Source organism: Anas acuta, chromosome 13, assembly GCF_963932015.1.
Source record: "Anas acuta chromosome 13, bAnaAcu1.1, whole genome shotgun sequence".
Classification (NCBI taxonomy): domain Eukaryota; kingdom Metazoa; phylum Chordata; class Aves; order Anseriformes; family Anatidae; genus Anas; species Anas acuta.
Window position 1 is genome coordinate 12,227,536 of NC_088991.1, and position 20,447 is coordinate 12,247,982.

At 38.8% G+C, this 20,447-nt stretch overlaps 1 protein-coding gene across 18 annotated transcripts in view; it reads left to right on the plus strand.

Annotated features, from left to right (window-relative positions):
• The window catches only part of HTR2C (5-hydroxytryptamine receptor 2C), a 286,890-nt gene that overhangs the window by 81,608 nt on the left and 184,835 nt on the right, over positions 1–20,447 (plus strand). The window lies entirely within an intron of this gene.

Genomic DNA, 20,447 nt, shown 5'->3' on the forward strand with positions numbered 1-20,447 from the left:
GAAGAGCTATTTCTACTGTCTACCTACATGTACTTTGCTAAAACCTTAGGAGCTGTTTTTCCTGAGATTTCAGTAGGTAATGGTAGCTTTCATGAAGGTCAACAGCCATTTATCCAATTGTTTTTTCTAATTATTTTTTTTCTAAAATTTTTAAAATTTGAAGCATCTAAGATACAGAACTTTGAATTTTTCTTTATGAAATGCTACTCTTTTTTAATTTTTATTTTTTATTTTTTTTCCTACTTAGAAAAGCTATTTTAGCCTTCTGGAAAGATAAGGCTTGTGTGCTTAGAAATGATAACATGGAATTCCTAGCAAACTTCAGTTCTACTTCAAACAATTGCTTTTGATTTGTGGTCCTGGCATAGGACTTCATGGAACTTCATACCCAGGGTTAACTGTATTACAGACACCTTCCTAGCATTTATTTTAGTGCTAACATATGTAGTCTGTTCTTTTGCTGGATTTTTTGCATGTGTGTGTTATAAAATATAACAGAAGCATCTGTCAGGAGTCCTTGCTGTAGAAAAGAGCAAAATAATTTTCCCTGGTCTGTGTACTGCAATATCCTTCCATTGCATATTCTATTCTTACACACTCCACAGCTTTCATTTGTCCTTTACCTTTTGTTTTCACTAAAGAACATTAGACACAGCTTAGCCTGAAGACTTTGTGCAGCTGTTATTCTTCAGCTGCTGTTTCTTTAAAGAGACTGTAAGACACAGTATGATTCTACTGTCAAAAAAAAATAAGAACATCTTTGGACCATCAGTCATCGATGTGGTTTGCTTTATTCTTGAATGTACAGAATTCATAAATTGTAGTGGTTACTTTGGGCTGAAGTTTGCTGTGCCAATTGTACTTCTACTTCAGGAAGTGAATTTTGCAATAAAAAAAATTGATTATGAATGTCAATCATTAGTGATATAGGATACCTCTGTTACTTTATTTTGAAATTCTGCTTTCTTAGAAACTTTTTACATGACAAATCTGGTGTGTATGGAATTATCATCATAATCTGTGTCATGCTTTTGGGCTCGTAGGTTTGTAACTTTTTGGAAGCTTACGAGAGTCAGTGTAGAAATGCCTATTTCTTTTAAATAGAAATAAAATACATCTGAAGAGGGCTGTCCCAGGCAGTACAGTATGGACCTTAACCTGAAATCCTTGCAGAGTGAAGACATCTTTACAGTTTTTATGGTACTTTGTTTTATTCTCATTGAGCTGTTCTTTAACTGAAAATCTTCCAAATCCTTATATTGATTGATCTGACTGAATCATCTTTTGTTGTGGGATGTAATTGTTGATAGACAGTGTAAGGTTTAATACTGTTAGGTTATTTATCAACAGAGCAAAAAAAATAAACCCCACCTCTGTGTGACCAGCTGAATTCCTGGCCGTTCACTGATAGCATGGTCATGTCACTGGGCATGTGGTGGCCACCATGGGAGCTGGGCTCTGCCTTGCTGGCTGCTGCAGGAGCGGGCTGAGACACTTGCCTGAAACAGCTTGCCAAGGACGCAGAATAACGGAAATAATTTCTGTGATTTACAGTCTATTTATAACTACAAAAAAAAGTGCTTTTTTAAAGACAAAAATTGCACGAAATGTCTCCTGTCAAAATCTCACTCATCAATGTCAAGTTCTCATGACATTGACAAAATAGCTATTTCTGCGTGGAAAATGTGACAAAACCAAGATCTGAATTCGTTGCTGACTTTTGTATCTGATGCTTTCCTTGGATTTGGCTCATTTCTCTGGGAAGGTGTTACTTTTAAGCTAACAACTCTAAAAATGGACGACTTTTCACCTTAAAGTAATCTTAATGTTGATCTTCTATTAAAACTGTAGTTTGCTCTTTATGAAATATCTGTCATAGCAGCCAGAAGGTGAACTATGTGTAGCAAATTGTATAGTCAGGTATACAAAGCAGTAAATTCATTACCTTCTCCCTGACTCTGACCCTGGAGCCTTTGAATACAACTTCAGCCCTAACAATACAGCAGAAGAGAGAAGGCAATAACCTGTACTTTGAGGAGAAAAGCAGTGAGTTTGTGATGACAGTGTTGCCCAATACTTGATGTGCTTATATATAAAAGACTTTCCTAAGCTCCTACAACAATTTCCATTTGTCTTGCCCAAGGATATGGGAGAATATGTGTGAAGGACAGTGGAAACCAAGGGTGTTTGAATGTTCTGTGGATATGATCCAACTCTGCACTGATATTGATAAGAAAATAAAAATGTGGGTTATAATTCTGACAGACAGTAAATTACAGGCAGCTATTTGTTTCTGAGCCCAACCACTTTTGCATTTAATTTCATATCCTAAGGGAACATCTCTCCATCAGATCAGAAATGTTCAGAAGTTAATGGTCCTTCCTCTGCAAGATCATTTCCCTTTTAACCACGTACCAAAATCTGTCCTTTTTAGATGCGAGATCCTCAGCTTCCCTTAAAAAAGCCACCATGTGGAGGGGTCCAGGCCCAGTTTGTTGGAGAAAGGCGTATATTGGGACCTGCACAACACTCTGCTCTGTTTCCTTCCTGGGATTGCTAGGGATCAGCTGTTTTTGGCTGATGTTCCTCTCAGCAGAGGGAGGACCTGACAGAGGAATGTTTGGGTACTCTTCTGTTCTCACCTTGAGGATGATCTTATCCTTTTTTTTTTTTTCATACACCTATTTCTGCTTGCTTGTCTCACAGGTCCTGTTCAGAAGCCTGTTTCCTTTGCATTAGTTAAAACAGTCAAAAAGCTACCATGCTTTGCACTCCGTGTTAGTGGTACTCTGGGTTGTTTTTGTCTGTTTTCTCTATTTTGGCAGCAACCCTTGTCCTGCTTGGTGAAAAGGGTGTTTCACTAACATTCATTGTGTAGATGAGGCTGGCAGAGAGGTGAGACGGAGAGCTAAGCATACCCTTCCTAGTAAGTACAGGCTGGTGCACTCTACAGACTGCATCTGTACCACATGCTGATGCACAGCTCTGCCTGGGACCAACCATATGCATGGTCCTGGATCATCAAACCTGCTGAGGATCGTTCTCACAGTGTAGAGGCTGTAGTTTTAAAAGCTATGACCCTGAATATTTTGAAAAAGGCATGAAAAAAGGCAAATGAAAATAAAATTTTGATGACAGTGTTGCTGAGACATCTTGTCCTTCAGTGCACGAGTTGGGTAGGGTAAAGTAGGAAGGTGGTGGAGGATCATCAAAGAGGTTTCTACTAACATGGCATTAGCTGGTTCCCGGAGGAGGTATTTGGAAATTAATTCCTGGAAAGTATGCTTGATAAACATGTGGACTTGACAGGGAGCTGTTTGATATTATAATATAACCCCGAGAGAGGTTCGAGTAAGAGTTCATCCCTTCATAAAGCCTTGTTACATGGTTATCTGTGTTTTGTGGCTATCAGTGGGAAGCAAGTAAAATGAGCAGATGATGTTGAATTATCCAAGGAGTAGTGCATAACTGTATTTCTCATTCATGGTGGAGGTGGATGGAATGTCTGAAGAGATATATTTGAAGACATGCTTAAATATTTTTCATAAAATCATGACTTGCTGGTTTCAAAGCAATCAGTTCCTCAATCTGTTGTACTTACACATGGCTACACAGAAACCAGGACATTTTCAACATGAAAGACCACAGATGAGTTGTGCATCTCCAAGGTTTATTGTAAATAGCACAGCAAAGTAAGTCATCTTAGTATGTGAATTAAGATGCAATCCTTCTTTCTGCATATTATCCATTCCTTGCAGATTATTTATTTATTTATTTTATACGAGAAAATCCAATCTGCTGCAGAACACTGAATCCCAGAAGTAATAAGTCTGGTACAGATACATATATCTAGCATCAGCCCCAGAGCAACCCATAGGTTTTTTTTTATGCTGTAATAAAAGCAACTTTTAAAATAACAGGAAAAGCCAAATCCTGTAATCCTTCATTCATTTTGGAGTAAAATTCTTCTGTACTGTGTGTGACAGCTGCTCCATCAGTCATTAAAGCTTCATGTGCTTCAAACAAGAAAGCACAGAGTAAATATTTGTAGCTGTCATTTGAGTCCCGTTGGTGTGCAGACATTTGATCCCAAGTCCTTCCCTGGTTGTTTTGAAACTTTTGGGCTGTGTGGAACCCAATTGCTTGACTCAAATAGTCCCTGAGAACAACATAAACTAACCTCTCCTTTAAGGGATGTGGTGTTTTGTCTTACTGATCAAACTGCTGTAGGTTTAAGTCTTTCTCCCGACCAGGTGTTTGCAGTCTGCGAATGAAAGACCTTGTGGTCTTCTCTTTAACAAACTGAATGGCTTAATTACAAGGTAGAATTTCTATACAAGAGATCTAACAGGATAAATGGCTAGTGGGTGTCTTTTGCACTGTATGTGCCACATCAGAGTGCCTTCATAGTTGCTCTTTCTTACAGTACGATGGGGTTAGCATCACTGTCTTACCCAACCCTTTATTATTACTTTAGTTAGCTGCTCAAGGCTGTGCAGTAGATCTAGGACTGAGTGGAGAACTGAATTTGCTTTTTTCCCTTCACTTCTGAAATGGGTGCAGCCTGTTTCATGTGCTGAGTGCATCCAAGCTCACAGAGCCTCTCAGCAGCCCAGCTTATGTGCTGTACCAGCTATGCAACTGATTTGTCTTGCAGTATCCAAGAGTGGTTGGGTTCACAACTGACTTTTAAAGGACATTAGATTATTGGAAAGTAAGGATGTGAGAACAAGGAGTTTGTGCTCCTAACCTTCATAATGTTTTTTTTTTTTGTTTGTTTGTTTTGTTTTTTAAAGAATATTGTGAAGGCCATAATCACACTATGAACAATTTGCCCATTCATATAAATTTATCTATTAAATTTATCTGTTCAGATAAACTGTCAGATGTTTTTGAAAGATAGAAAATAATTTTTGCTTTACTACTTTAAACACTGTTATTTTCAAGACAATTATTTATTTTGGTGTTATCACTGTTGATAATTATAGTGTTAAGCTATCCCTTTAGCTAGGGGGTAGAATGATAACTCAGTTGTCACATAGAAATCATGCATATTTTTCTACTTTTGAAGTATTCTCACCCCTCAAAACAAACAAACAAAACAAAACAAAACAAAAAAATGCACCAAAACCGTAATTTGGTACAAGCAGGGAGGATCCAAAATAACTTCACTGAAAGTTGTGGACTTGAGCCTACAAAAATTCATCTTCTATAACGACTTCAGCAATAAAAAGCATAGCTAAGTACAGCTAAACACCCATAATAGAATTCATATTCATGACAGTGGTAAAGCTTGCTGGGACTTCTGCTGATGACTGTATTTAAATGGGTGTGCCAGTGTTATGCATTTAAATGAGGGCTTTCTGGCTAGATATGCTGCTAGTCCTGGGTAATAAGTAGAGCTCTAAGTCTGAAGTCTCATCCATTCTGATGGTTATTCATTAAAAATCAAATTTTAATCGATCTGCTATTGAACTGATTGATAATTAGAGCTGTGTTTTTAAGGAGAGAAATGATCACATTCAATATATTATTTTTTTTTTTTAGCGTGGCTTATCTGTTTCAATTCCAGCTTAAACTCTAAGGTCTTCAGTATAAAGCTGTTCAGACTTCTGAGAATGTGTCTGTCTTCTGGCACCTAGATCCTTCCTTTATTTATTCACATTTACAAAAGATATACATTTATAGATCCCCTGCAAGATATTTCCATATTGCAGAATGCTTTCATAATGCCTGCTTGTTTGGAGTTCTTTGCGATGACAAGTTTAAAAATTAAATTACACAGTTGTGTCCATCTTTTTAGGAAAGATGTCTTGATAAATTATTCAAGTCTTCAAAATTAGTGTTTAATAAATACTTGTGTATTCATATATGAAGTTAGTTCTCCTGTGTAAGATTAAGCTATAAAAGAATATAAACCTTGAACCGGAGTAGAACTGATGCATTCATAATATCCACTTTAAATGATAGATCAAATATTTTCAAGCTATTGTGCAAAATATGCTCATCACTAATGAAAGTTGCTCTGAATTTGAGCAGCATCATTACAAAAGCTTGCATATCTATGAGACTAATAATACCATGAGAAGTGAACAATGAATAAATCAACCTATAAGGCTAAAAAAAGGTCCACTATTTCCTTTTTGTATGGTTTCTTGAATATTGCAATCCATCTTGTTCCATCTCCAAGGCAGGAGTCCATATTTTAGGAGATACGCAAGTTGAGAGAATTTGACCCTTCTTTGGGGAGTTGGTTATAGTGACTGGTTATCAGAGCTGTGTGAAAGGGGATTCCACCAGGTCATAGGTATATGTATAACTTGTCAATGCTGGCGTGCTGAGCCAGGCAGTAAAACAACAATGAAAAGGACTTGAAACAAAAAATGAAGAAATGAACATAGGCAAATAGAAGAAATGGGCTGGGAGTGCTCAAGTGTGTGTTGAAACCCAAGTATCTATCAAATCTGCATTTCAAATGTATGGATAGTCAAAAAACCTGTATAGCTGCAGCACAAGAAAGGCATGAGAAAGATGAGACAGGAAACCTGGCCACAAGATACCTCCAAATGCTTAAAAGTCAAGGAATTAAATTCAGGCCTGCCTCTGATTTTGCCCTGTGGTAGCTATAACAGTTGGCCTTGTCCCACTACCAGTAGATTTTTGACTGAACAGCTGGGAGTAACAGACTCCAAACATGGTAAATATGAGGCTGAGGAATGAGCGACTCCTGATTCCAGATCATTTATGTAACTCCGTAGACTTCATTCTCAGTATATCATGTTGAATGTTTTGCCTTCTTAAATGTCTATGGAATAACTGGTCAAATAGTTGTCTGCGTGCCATTCTCCATGTGCCCTTTACAACGACTTATTTTGTTTTGGTAGTCCTTTCCCTTGTACGTTTGCTCCATAGTTAGCTTTCTGTCTGCAAGACTGAAAGAAATACAGTACAATATGCAGGATATGTCAGAAAACATATTGGCAGTAATTATGGGACCTGAATTTCAATAATACCCTCGTTCCTTCTATCCTTTTAATTTGTTCAAATGCTATGTAAATGGACTGCCAGTCTTTGGAAAATATTTCCCATACATAGCAAAAGGAGTAATGCACTGGAGTGCGTTAAACACAGTCTAGCCAGCCCATCAAAAGGTATCGTTCTCCTGCTATATTTAACGTTGGTGCTGCCTAACGTTGAGTGTTGTGTGTGTTTCTAATCTCCACAATATAAAAATGGTGTTAAGGTCCTTTAAAGTATTCAGAGGAGGGCAACAAAGCCAGTAAAAGGGCTGGAAGGCACGTCTTGTAAGGAGAGGCTGAGGACACTCGATTTGTCTGCTCTGGAGAAAAGGAGACCGAGAGGCAACCTCATTGCTCTCTGCAACTCCCCGAGGGGGGAAGCTATGAAGGAGGTGCCAGTCTCTGCTCTGTGGGAGCTGATGATAGTATGTGCAGGAATGGCACAGAGCTGCACCAGAGGAGCGTCAGCTCAGACTGGACATTAGGAAAAAAATCTCTAATGTGAGGCTAGCCTCACTAGTGAGAACAGGCTTCCTAGTGAGGTACTTGATGCCCCAGGCCTGTCAGCATTCAGGAGGCATTTGGGTCATACCATTAATAACATACGTTAACTTCTGTTTAGCCTTGAAGTGGTCAGGCAGTAGGACTTGATGACCTTTGTTGGTCCTTCCAACTGAACTATTCTGTTCTATGGAAGCCTACTATGATGGGGAGTGTCCTGCTTTCATCACATTGGAAACATGCTTTTCTTTCAGTAACTCCTACACCACGCTGACTTTCTCCTTCATATGACTGTTCTTGTCATATCTTACCTATGATCCATCAGATCAAAATGATAAGAATATTCAATAATCTAGAGTGGCACTATTTTGAATAGTTTCTACTCTACATAATGTTGGCATCTCAACTAGTCAATACAGTATCGATCTCTATGTATTTTGATTCATTATTTTTCAGATCATTACCATATATTAATGGTAATTATTAACTTATTAACTTCTTTGAGGACTGTCCTCTTCCTGGTGTTATAGTAAATTACCAGAATAATATAAGTCAGGTAAAAAAATAAAAATAAAAATGTGTGGAGTGGCTACAAAAATTTTTTAAAATTGTTTTTTCCTCTTTCCTAGGGCTTTTTTTTTTTTTTTTTTTCAACACTCTTTCAAGAGTCAGGTAATATATTGAAAAATACAATGGATATAGACAACTATATCCAGCACTATACTGAATATATCCTGATCTCAGGAATAGAAGTTTTTTAGGTGATAAGATAATAAACTACAGGCTTGTGTGAGGCATTAAAGTTTTGAAATGTTTTATCCTTTCGTTCTGTATAAAATGTTTTGCTTTCTGTTGTATACCAAGGAAAATTCTTGCTAATTCTATGTATTGTATTCTTCAAAAGGAACAGAGAAAATAAAGTTCGTAACAGATATCAAACTTTTCATTTTTTTAGTTATTTATCTTTTTCTTTCTGGATTACTGCAAAAGTGCTTGGCTTTATTTGCAAGAAATATGCAGTGGATTTTGGGGGGAATTCTAAGAAGTTTAAGTGGTGTTGCGATCTATGGCTATGCACAGCAAATGAAGTTTGTTGAGGATCTGGTGAAAACATCAAGGAGATGAAATCACTGTAAAGCTTTTTTATTTTATTTTTGGGGTGTTTCTAATGAGATAGATGCTTGCATGACCTATAATTTAGTACAGTTTTATTTCATTATTCTGCATCTGGTTTACTGGATAAACGATTTTTATTTCAGATTGTTCAGCAGTAATTAATATTCAGTTAAGCAGAATTTTTCTAGTCTTTGCTACTTGCGTTCAACTGGAAAATTGAACAGCTGAAGTGTTCTGATTTTTAAGATAGTGAAAATGTCTTTATTTTGGCTGAATATAATTCTTATAAAAACATTTAGGACCTCTTCAGAGTATGTGGTAAGTATTCATTTTCAAGTTGTCCTCTTCGCTCCATTACCATTTGTGAGGGAAAACATAAGCACAGAAGATTTGTGTATTCATTTATTTTATTTGAAAGATTCACTGTGTTTGTTTTGGTACAGGAATTGTTTTTTAAAGCGTCTGGTCTTTCCACTTCCATCTAGACTACAAAAACTTGAGGTTGTAATTTGTTAGATATCATCAGTGTTTATGATTCTTTTATTTGCTGCTAAGTTCTCTTCTGATGTTTCTGATATATATAGCTGGTTACGTAGCATTCAAAATTATGCTTCAGATATTAGGGAAGAGAAGACAATGCTTCTGTCAGTAGATGCGAGAGCTCTGTTCTTTTGAGGAGTGGTATGGGATGCAGTAATACTACAATCTTAGCTTTCCTTGATGCTTCTTTTATTCCAGTTAAAAAAAAAAAAAAAAAAAAAAAAAAAAAAAAGCTATGCATAGATGCAATAGCATCAATAACTTCAAGCTGAACAGGTTGCAGCTACCCAATATGCCTGTAGCATCAACATTTCAAATCAGCTCACTCATCATTACAGTCATAATAGCTACGTATCAGCCTTGCGGTTATTTTGACAAAGGGAAAAGGGAATGAGTTGTTATCTAGAGTCTTGTGAGTTCTCCTGTAGTTATACTGTCTCTGGATCACTAGGAATTGATTAATCTATTAGAATAAAGACCCCAGTGCTGGGAGTATTCTCTAGGTTTTTCGTCACAGTTTGCATAAAATATGATGAAACATGGGAAAAGCAGAAATTTCCATGGGAAAATTCCAGATATCTTGTTTGTGAAAGCAATGAAACTTCTTGATATGTTCTTTTGGAATGGACTGACTGATTCTGTAAGGGTGTGGCAACCTTGCAGTAGACCTAATTCAAAGTTAATGAAGGGGTTAATGTCCAAGACAGTGAGAAAGTATCAAGAAAATGATGTTCTGTTTTTTTTCTAGTTGAAGTTTGGGTATATTGTGTTGTGGTAGTTGCTACATTATGCTATTTCCACATAATAATACATGTTTTCTTATACATGGTCCTTGCTTATTCTTTAAACAGTATCTCCCACAGGTAGGTTATTTGGAGTGAGCTCTGTAGTAGTTCTTGAATAAACTCATGCCTTGAAGGCTGGAAAAAGCATTCCCCTGGCGTTACTTATATTCAGTGGAATTGTTTGCCTCTGAATATTTTGTCAGCAGGCAATTGCATTCCCTTAATTTAGGGTGGTGATTGCACTGTGCCTGATCCTGAGATTTCCATTAGAACAAAGGGACTGCTGCTGGAGTTGTGCAAATGTCTTCATTTGTACTCTGTATGTGTACAAATGAGAGAAATGAAAGCTCAGCGTTCCCGCGGGTGTGCAAGTTATACAGGTCTGATTCATCACCTGCAACTGGGAGAATTCCGATTTTGGCTTACTGTAAGAAAGATATGTGAAAATGGTCCAGATATCCCCCACAGATATATTATTATAGTGTCACCTCAAGATCATCATCTGTTTATGAAAATTCTAGAGAAAATATTACAGCAATATAGAAAGTTCCAATATGATGGTAACTTCTGCATACCCACAAAAATATGTAATTTTAATTTATTGTATCACTCATTTCTGTTTTGTAGGGGAAGTACTGAAATAACATGTTGTAAAGCAGATTTATTCCTATGCAATACAAATTTCCTTTTCTCACTGAGCCTATTATGTATTTAGCAATTTACCAGTTTTTCATAACAATGAACACATTGTATAATAGGGATAATTTTACTGCCATTGTATTAAGTTTTAATAATACTTTAAAATGAGCATTTTTTTATGACATATGTAATTTCAGTGTCCCGTAAAAACTGTTAGGAGAATAAAACTGTTAGGAGAATAGAACAAATTAATAGTGCTTACCAATAATGGATCTTGTCAAAATTCATTTTAAAATAACAATGATCATAGTAATTTATTGCAATGAGTTTCTTGTGTCAAATGCTCTCTGCACAATTTAAATTTGATAAGAATGACAATTGTTCTTTAGAACCAGTCTTGTGATCCTGCCTAGATTTCAGTTTTATTTACAAAAATAAATGTGAAAATGAGTGCACAGAATCAGTGAATGTATTTTTAAAGTACAATCACTGCAATGCTTTGACAAACAAATACACGTATTAACAAGAATATTTATTTAAAAAATCAAGTAAAGAATATCACAAGGAGCAAAAGGCTGAGGTTGACACTTTATTGATTATTGAGCTCAGCTGAGATTTTATATTGATTTCAAAATGCACTTACATCGCCAAGACCATGAGTTATGAATGCAGTCTGCTGAAACACAACGTACACCTCCTTCTAATGTGATTGTTGCAGTGTGCGAGGCTATGGGAACAGACTGCTGGCAAACTAGCATGCAGATATGCAGCAGCGGCTTCTCTCTGAGAACTGCTTGAATGCATATTTTCGCCGTTTGGAATAGCTATTATAGCTATATACTATAGCTATTATAGCAGTGAACATGATGTAAATCTACAACTTAGTTTGCTTGCACTAACTTGCACTTCTAGCCACAAAAGAAATGCAGTTTGGGTTGACCAGTCTACAGAGTTGTTTAGGACTTCCTTTTGGCCTTACAAATTCAAAATTCAAAAGTTGTCATGCAAAATTCAAGTCTTAAAGCAATTCTTTGCACTGAAGTCTCATAAAAAAAAATAAAAATCTTCTGAGATATTTACTATGAAGGGAAGATCTTGTTGCTATAGAGTCAAAACTGAGTCTTTCAGATCTGATTGTTGAATGACTTAGCTTTTACATTTAAAAACATGGAATGAATTACATTTGAAAATGGAATAATGTGTAGGAGCAATGAATCTAATATGTTTTAGAAATTAATAGCTACTGTTCATGTGTGCATATTAGGTCATATGTGCATATTTAATATGTGCATACTAGGTCAATCTCTTATTGTCTGCAATAGCAATTAATGCACATTTCCTCTCCCTGGAGGACAAAGTTGTTTCAGTGTACTGCATTCCATGCAGCAGGGTAGTGTGTTAGTCATCTTGTAGAGACCTGGCATCATCCGGGCTGTAGGTTGTGAGGGAAAAATGAGGCTTTGAGGAAGGCTGGGGAACATGGAGCTTGGGGATACTACTTGAGGAAGCTGGTGCTGGCTGCAGAGCAAAGGACACGTTGCCATCATGTGCCGCATGCAGAGCCATTTCTTCAGGAAGACATCAAAAACTGAGAGCCAGACAGTGGGTAGTTATTACAGCTTTTGTGACATTCTGTGGCAATATTCACCAAGCTTTTATTTAAACCCTGATATTAATATGCTAATACTAGTACTCTTGCTAAATTCCAGTCTGCTTAATTATATTCTGCTTAGCTTCATTTCCATTGATATGGCTTTATTCTGCACTTCTTATCCTAATTTGGTATATCACATGGATCTAGTAGCAGACACTGGGTGTTTAACCTATCTTAAGAAATATCTCACACACACATCAGATGATGGATTGGGTTTCTTCTCCAGAGATGAGTTGCTGGACAGCAATGCAATGGTTTTCTATAAGAAAAACAAACAAACAAAACTCCAGAATTTATGACAAAGGAACATCTTGCTTCCTTTGAAACTCTGAAAATTTATTGCAATGGATGGCCCTGCGCTCAGCGATATCTACTCTTAGCTTTGATGCTGTTTAGATATGTAATCTTTAATACCTAAATACAGGTCTTTCTGGGCTGAGATGAGATGTAGAAGAATGAGCAAACTATGTACTGGTAAATGAGTGATTGGCATGCCTGCTGACCCTAAAAGCATTATCACATACTACTTGGAAAAAGCAGTAAGAAAAGAGCTAAATAGTTGGGGAAAAGAGCTGTCTTGGTGACCAATGCATTCTGCCAGCTTTGGCAGAGCTCTTCACAAGCTAAACAGTTTAATAAAAGCATCTTAAAGAAACTTCTTTACAATAATGTAAATCTTATTAAATGATCAAGTGGTTCATGGAACAAACGACTGTCTACTGTAGACTATTGTAGTCCTGTATTTTTGGCAAAGGTGTGATTTGTCTGAGGCTGGGTTAGACTTGTGGAAGAGCATCCATATAGCGCTGTCTTTATGTGGGTGTCCTTCCTGCTGGTTCAGCTATGAGAGGATGGAGTTGTTAATGTCTGCATGGTTCTGCAGTGCTGAAGTTACGTGAGCTGTTCGCCTGTTCTCACGCCAGCCCTGGGCTCCTTGCTGCAGTGGTTGGCTTTCAGCCAGAGTGGAGCTGGCACTGAGGGCTCTGCATGACATCTTGGCCCACAGTGACAGCCTTACTTAGCTCCCTGCCAGGTTTGGAGCCACTGGGAGGAATGCTGTCCCCAGCGATGGAGTGGAATGGTCCACAGCTCAGCCCAGGAAAGCAGGCTTCGTACTGCCTGCACAAGGGTACCTAGCCAGAAAGCATGCAATGGAGGAGAACTGAAATAAAATAGCATTCTTTGGGTGGATTCTGACTTTATAAATTCTGCTTCTGTTGATGGCAACTGTTTCTAGACATAAGTGGTGCTTTCCCATTAGTGTAATTATCTCATACTGGTAGAGCTACAAACAAGTCAAATAAGCCAATATAATTAAAGGACTGATGAGACCTGAATTTATGTCTCTCTCTCCAGGGTTTAAGATCTTTTTTAGATTAAAACCTTTAGCTGATAGACTGAAATTCAGAAGGAGCTTACCATTGCCATGCAAGATGTCAGGGACTCAGTGATCCCTCCAAGAATAGAGGCTACTGAGGACTCAGCATCTGCACCCCAACTCAGAGCAGCCCTGACACCTATGAGCAGATGTCGGAAGGGCCTCATGCTGAGGGTTTCTAATTTTATTTACTCATTTTAACAACAGGCAGGAACTCGAGAAGAAACAGTGTGGATCTTGGTAGGTATGGGAAGACTTTCACTGGGTGATGCATTCATGTGGGGGCTTCGGTCCTCTTTGGGCCCTTGTGGGTACCACTGCCCACCAAATTTCCACATGGCAAGGTCACTCAGCTCATACAGTCCCTTACATCTTCACAGAGCCCTCCAGAGTAGTTTTTTGTCTAAAGGAGTGAATATGCACCACTGTTCAGGAAGATGGGGTGCCCCACCATGCAGTGTCCTATGCCAGCAGTCAGCAGGTGAGGCTCATCTGAAAGTGAAATCCACCTGTGTAGACAGAGAACGGTCTGATACCCCGGTGTTAGCACAGGAACTGAGAGAGGCACTACAGAAACTGACTGCCCTGCAGTTTCTGGTGCAAGTATTGCTTCACAGGGTAGGTAGCACTGTCAAGTATTTTCCCCCTTCTTGTCCTGTTCATGTCATTTGGCCCTGACTTGTGTCTGGAGGTGAGCAGGCATTCGATTTCCTTCCCTATCCACCTCTTTCCTCCTGCTCTGACAAGTGTGAGGAGGGTTGGAAAACGCATTTTACCTTGAGTTGTAACCCTGAAGTGATCTCTGCTATCCGTGGCCTGGAGTGGCCCAGGAGTGATGGGAGGTAACAGGATGTCCCATTACTTCCATCTCTGATACCGTGAAACCTGGCATAAATGCTTGGCTAGGCACTGCTGCCTTGCAGAAAGTGTGGCAAGGTCATGGTTGATGCTCTGGGATGGTCTCTCAAACAGGATGATGACTAGTAAATGTGGGCTATACACAGTTTTCTATTTAATTTATTAAACTTCTTAAGGGATGAATCCTCTAGGCATGATTATACATTACTGCAGCAAATTATCTAAATGTACAAGAGTTATTGAGGAATTAAATGCATCTGAGTTATAGATTGCCAAACATCCTGGGAACAGACAATTCTGATAATGTCCTTTGATTGTGTTAGAGCCATTTTATAGGTGGTATGTCTGAATAAATCTGAAAATGTCAAACCTATGCATTAGCAAGAGATTTGTCTTAATGCTCCATGCCACTGAACAGTGAACTGCACAAAAATTGTACTTGGCAGTTAGAGGAGCTGGGGATATGAAGGAGAGCTCGTTTGAAGGGACAGCACTGCTGTGCTTCTCATACCTCTGCTTAAAACTGCTCCAAACTGTGTGTGTGTGTGTCTGTGTCTGTTATGACCTTGCTGTTAGAGACAGATTTCTGGGTGATGGTCTAGAAATGCTCCTGTCTTTAGTCTGAAGGGCTGGCAAAATGAGTAATGCGGTCAGTGATAATTCACCTCTGCATCGCTTTTATATTCCAGCTGCACACTGTGTCTCTCCCAAGCTGGCTACATTATCTCTGGTCATTGGAGTGTTGGGCTGCCATGGAAAACAGAGCTAACAGTCTTGTGTTTGTACAGATATGCTGACAAGCGAATACAATGGGTGGTTGCTATTTGTATTTTATTTGAATAGAAGTAACCATTCCATATCCTTGCACAACTGAAACAAATCTAAAATCAGAACGAATGTGAAGGAAAAATTAGGCAGCCAGACTTCCAACAAACACTTGCACTGACAGTTGGGCAGCTTTACAAGGGGAAGCAGCTCTCTGTGCAGGCAAGATATCAGGAGCTCCCCGCTCTGTGAAGGTGCTCCATTGGAAGAAGCAGCCTTCTGCAAGGACAGCTACGTGTGCTATTGTATCAATCATGTCACCAGAAATGTGGAACAAACACTTATGGTAATAACTCTCAAATATTGAGTATCCCTGCCATCTTGGGCAGAGGTAGCCAAGAGTCACGGCAGTTCAGGAGAATTTGTGAGATGAGATGTTCTGAAGCTCCATAGCCATGCCGTGGGGGAAGGTGAGTGGGTTAAGGTCTATCCTGAGTACATGATATCCTCTGAATAATCTAGTTCCTGGAGTACGCATAGACTTGCCAGCACACAGGGTTTCTGCAACATTATTAAATTAACCAGGCTGTGGAAATTATCTGAATACCTCCCTATGAGAGAGCCTGTTCACAATAGCTCCACTGGTATCACTCAAAGGTATGAATTTGCAAAAATAGTAACGAGAACAAAAAGGAACAGCAAATACATTTCTCAGTAGAAATGAGGCAAGCTATATAGCTGATTCACCTTTTTCACTGTGACTCACTTTTGTGACACAATGGAGAACCTGTTAGAAAGAGAAGTTAAGTCCTAGACTGTTACATACATGGTACTAGAAGTCTTGGTGCATCATGCTGTATTGCTGTATGTAGGGCTTCTAATGAGGTTATTTGCCTTAATAATGCCTGCTATTTTTTCCTTCTCCTCATCGTAATTAAATATGTAAGCTGGGAAAAAAGTGTAAATACTTTGTGTAAAAATAACACAGATTGTATCAAGCAAATGGGGGAGCTACTTCTCCTTTAAAGGAACAGAAGATCCCCAAATTCAGCTGGGCTTGATGTGTTTTGTCTAACAAAATATATTTGCTTTTACTTCACACCTGAATGTTGTCAAATACTAAAATGGGAACAGTACATAATCTGACCACTCCCTAAATAATTTCTGAAATCTGTATGCTTTTTAGAAGTGGATGGCTTTATAGAACGACTTTTTAGGGCTTCAGTAATTTAGCAGCTTCTGATAAAATAATCCTTGTTTCTACAGTTAGAAAACAGTAAGAAGAGGCCAGCAAACCAAATGTAGGTTTCAGTTGAGGCTCCAGAGCTTTAGCATTCTTGTAAGAGAAAAAAACACAAACTGCAGAACATGTGGATTTGGATCCTTGCTGTTAGTGCTATTTAACTATAATTTCTTGTGTTTAGAACTTGCCATCAGACATCTTTTAAATACTTGCATTAACAACACGTTCCTCTTTGAGCCATATCTCCCATGGAAATAAATTCAGAAAATATTCCTACTAGTTCTAAAAAGGAAAACTGTGCTGACAGTGTTTGTATTGCTCACAGAGATTACAGCTGTTTATTAATCCTTCTGCAGTGTTATGGAGAGTAATCACACAAATCACCTAGACAAAACCACCTGAACCAGGTTCAGGAATCTTCTCTTGCCACAAAGAGTCACAGTGAATAGAAAACAGAGTAACTGGTGGTACCTTAGTCTGGGGACAAGAAATGAGAAATGCCTGGGTTGAGGTGCTATGTCAAGTGGATAAAGCTCATAAGAGAAGAAACTCACAGTAAGTGTGCTGTAAATTCTTTGGGGACAGAGTGAGTCATTTGGATTTGTGTCTGTAAGGTGCTCAGAACTGGAGCTCTAGTTCATGCTGGTGACTCTGAGGTGCTGTGGTTGTGTGGATACTTACCGATAAAAACGATTAATATGGAAATGCTGGGAATTCGTGATGATGGCTGACTGTGGTAATATAACAGTGCTTCCTGTAACACTTGGAATGTTATTGTATGAGTGTTTGATTATGTATTTTAGAGTTTCCTTTGTTAAAAGGAATCACTGAGTAAGTAGCAATTGAGCATAACTGGGGGGAAGCCTTCTTTTAGTGAGTATCTATTTATTTACTGATTTAATTGTGAAGCTAAATAAGTGCCTTCTACTTAAAGACTTGAAACATGTTGGGAAGCTTTGCCAATGTGTAGCTGCAATGTGGAGAGCTGTGACCTGTTTCCTGCAGAGCAGCTGTAATGTAGACAATCTCATTAATACTTTCTTCAGCACGTGTAAGAGTAACTGCCTCTGCTGAATGAGGTTGATGTTGGTTCTTAAAGCGGTCCTCAGCAGTTACAGGATTTTTTCATTCTCAGGACTGAGTGGGGGAGATCTGGGGTTTAATTAAAAACCTATTTCTAACCAAATGTCCATCAGAACTGTTGGAGAATTGTTTCTCACTAATCCGGAGAGTTGTGGAATATACATGTATTGAGGTTTTTGTTGTTGTCATTTTTCTTCTTCATTGTCCTTTTTCTAATCCATTTTCTCCTGTTTCTCTGTGTGATTTGTTGCATTATTCAAGCATCATCGGCATTCTTCCAGCTTCCTGGTACACCTTGAAGCAAAGGGAAGCAGATTTGCCCCTACCAACAGCTAACCCCTTGGCGAAACACCTCTCTGGAGAGAGAATCAGAGCAGGAAGGGTCAAGGACCTCACCCTCCCTCTTCCTTGCTAAACAGGCTGGTGTGCACAAAGATGCAGTTCCCTTTGGGAGTAGGTCAGAGGCTCTGCTGAGCCCCTGTCACACCTTCCATGGAAACTTTTGCTCCACAACCGGCTCTGAAGCCTGTCCCCTGGGGCAGCAGCACCTCAGCATTGCCCTCCCGATCTGCTCCCCCTGCTCCTCAGCCCTGTACATGCACCTGGAGGGGCACCTCTGGAAGGCTGCTTATGCCTGACTTGAGCACCTGCCTCAGGACAGGGTATATTGCTTTTTTCTTTGCTGCTTGTACAGCAAGGCTGTACTACCAACATAGATCTAAATGCGAGTGTTTCTCCTTTGGGTTCCTGCTGCACCACATTCACTAAAGCTGAGAAAAGCAGATGGTAACATTGGGGTTCAGTACTATAAAGGGATTGGTTTAGTTGTGTTTATATCCTTTGGCCCAGGTTCCTGTGCGTTGATCCTGTTGCTGAGGAAGTCCAGTTTACTGTGTCCATAGTTTCCAAAGAGATGTGTCCATTTTCAAAGTAATAACATAATTCCTACTTTCTTTCATGTTCTTATTTATTTATTTATCCCTAATGGGAAAATATGAAATACCTCAGTGAAATACCATTGCTTTTCATTTTAAAAACATTTTTTCCTGTTAGTTTTCTACACACACAAAAAAAAAAGAGCATTAAAAGTACTTCTCCACTTGCTCATGATATGAAAATGTATTTGCTTGCTTTTTAAACCTGTTTTTAAGCCTATTCTTAAAACATCTAACTTCCAAAAGTAATGAAAGAAAAATTTAAAAATATTGACGGAGGAGGTAGAAATGCACTTTTCTTTTTTGCCAAGGCAAGATTTCATCTCTCTGAAGACAGAGTAGGCGATGGTGAGGATAGCTGTGAATCACTCGTTGCTGGGACCTCCAGTTCTTTGAGGAGAGGCAGGGCTGGTGTATCTGAGCTCAGGGCTTGTCTTATGCCCCAAATCCCCATACTCCAGAGCAGCCTGCCTCAGGAATACAAACAGGGAGTGGATTCTTAAGGGAGAAAAACAGGAAGAAGATGCATCTAGTCAGCCTCACTGTGTCAGGCCTGTGTCAACAGGCTCTCTGAGAAGGAGGAGAGCATCTAGCAGATTTCTTGGCTAAAAAATAGTAAAAATAGGCCAAGACTTTTTTAAAGTAATTATATGAGTCTGCAGTATCTGACAGTTTGCAAATAGCACAGAGAGTGCAGCATTCCCCAAGGCATTTTTTTTGGCAGTTCTCTGAAACTGGATGATTTGTATCTGAGTCTGCTCTCACTTAGTGTCTGAAATGGCAACAAAGCATCTGACTAATGGGTGACATTGGGGTGGCCATCTTGTTCTTAAAACAAGATGGTTTTCATTTCCTTGGATGGAAGATTTGCCCATTATCCCTCCTGCTGGGAACCCTGTTGCTTTGCCGTGGTATGGAGTAGTTTCAGCGCCCACAGGAAGCATCTCATTTCCAATTAGAATTTTCTAATTAGAATTTCTAATTCTTCATCTTAAAAGGTATCTTAAAAAGAAAAGGAAAAGAATAGAAAAAAAAAAAAAGACAAGTTGTAACACTATTTTTTTATTATTATTTTTTTTTGTCCAGGAGAAAAAAAATAATAACTCTTGTCAGGCCATGAATCAGACTCTCTGACTCATTGCTTTTGCTGTTCATCTCCTCTCGTATCACTGTATCCATTCAAACAGCTAATTAATCCTGTCCTGTGCTGCTTGTTTAGTTCTCATTTTATTGGGCAGGGGGTGTTTGTGTTCCTGAATATTTTCCCAGACAAATGGTTTGGATGTGAGTTTTAGGCTGCTCGGGAGCGAATCTCCTGGATATCCGTATGTGCATACTCTAGCTCATCCCAAGGCCATTACCAAATATCTGTATGCTCCTCTGCATCTCTTCTGTGGTCTCCAAAGTGCAACTCAATGTGCAGCTGCAAAGGTTTTGATGTGCTTCCTCAGTCACTGGACTACTGAATTTGGGAAAGTTTTGGAAGGAACTGTCCAGTATCAGGATATCTATATGGAGCACTCTAGGCATCAGGAAGTTTTAATTCTGAAAATGTGATGGAAATATCTCTGCCTGGATCACCCTTGTTTATGCATCTGTTTTCCAGGCTGCTGAGACAGTGGCTGGACTTCATTTGTTGGATGGTGGAAACCGGCTCCAGAGCCCATAACCAAGACCCCCTCATCCTCCTTGTGGGAAATTCCCATCACAAACATTAAGCAGTCTCCAGAGCGGGGGTTGCAGTGATATTTATTAATCTAGCATAGTGCTTGCTGTTACTAGCCATTCACAGTCTGTATCTTTAACAGTAGTAAGCTGTCAGTACTGCTTCTGTCGATCTTGCTGAGAAACTTGAAGAAAATATTTCCTGATTAAGGCAAATGGAACCATTCAGGCTCACATGACCTGCAGCTTATTTTGGATAAACACAT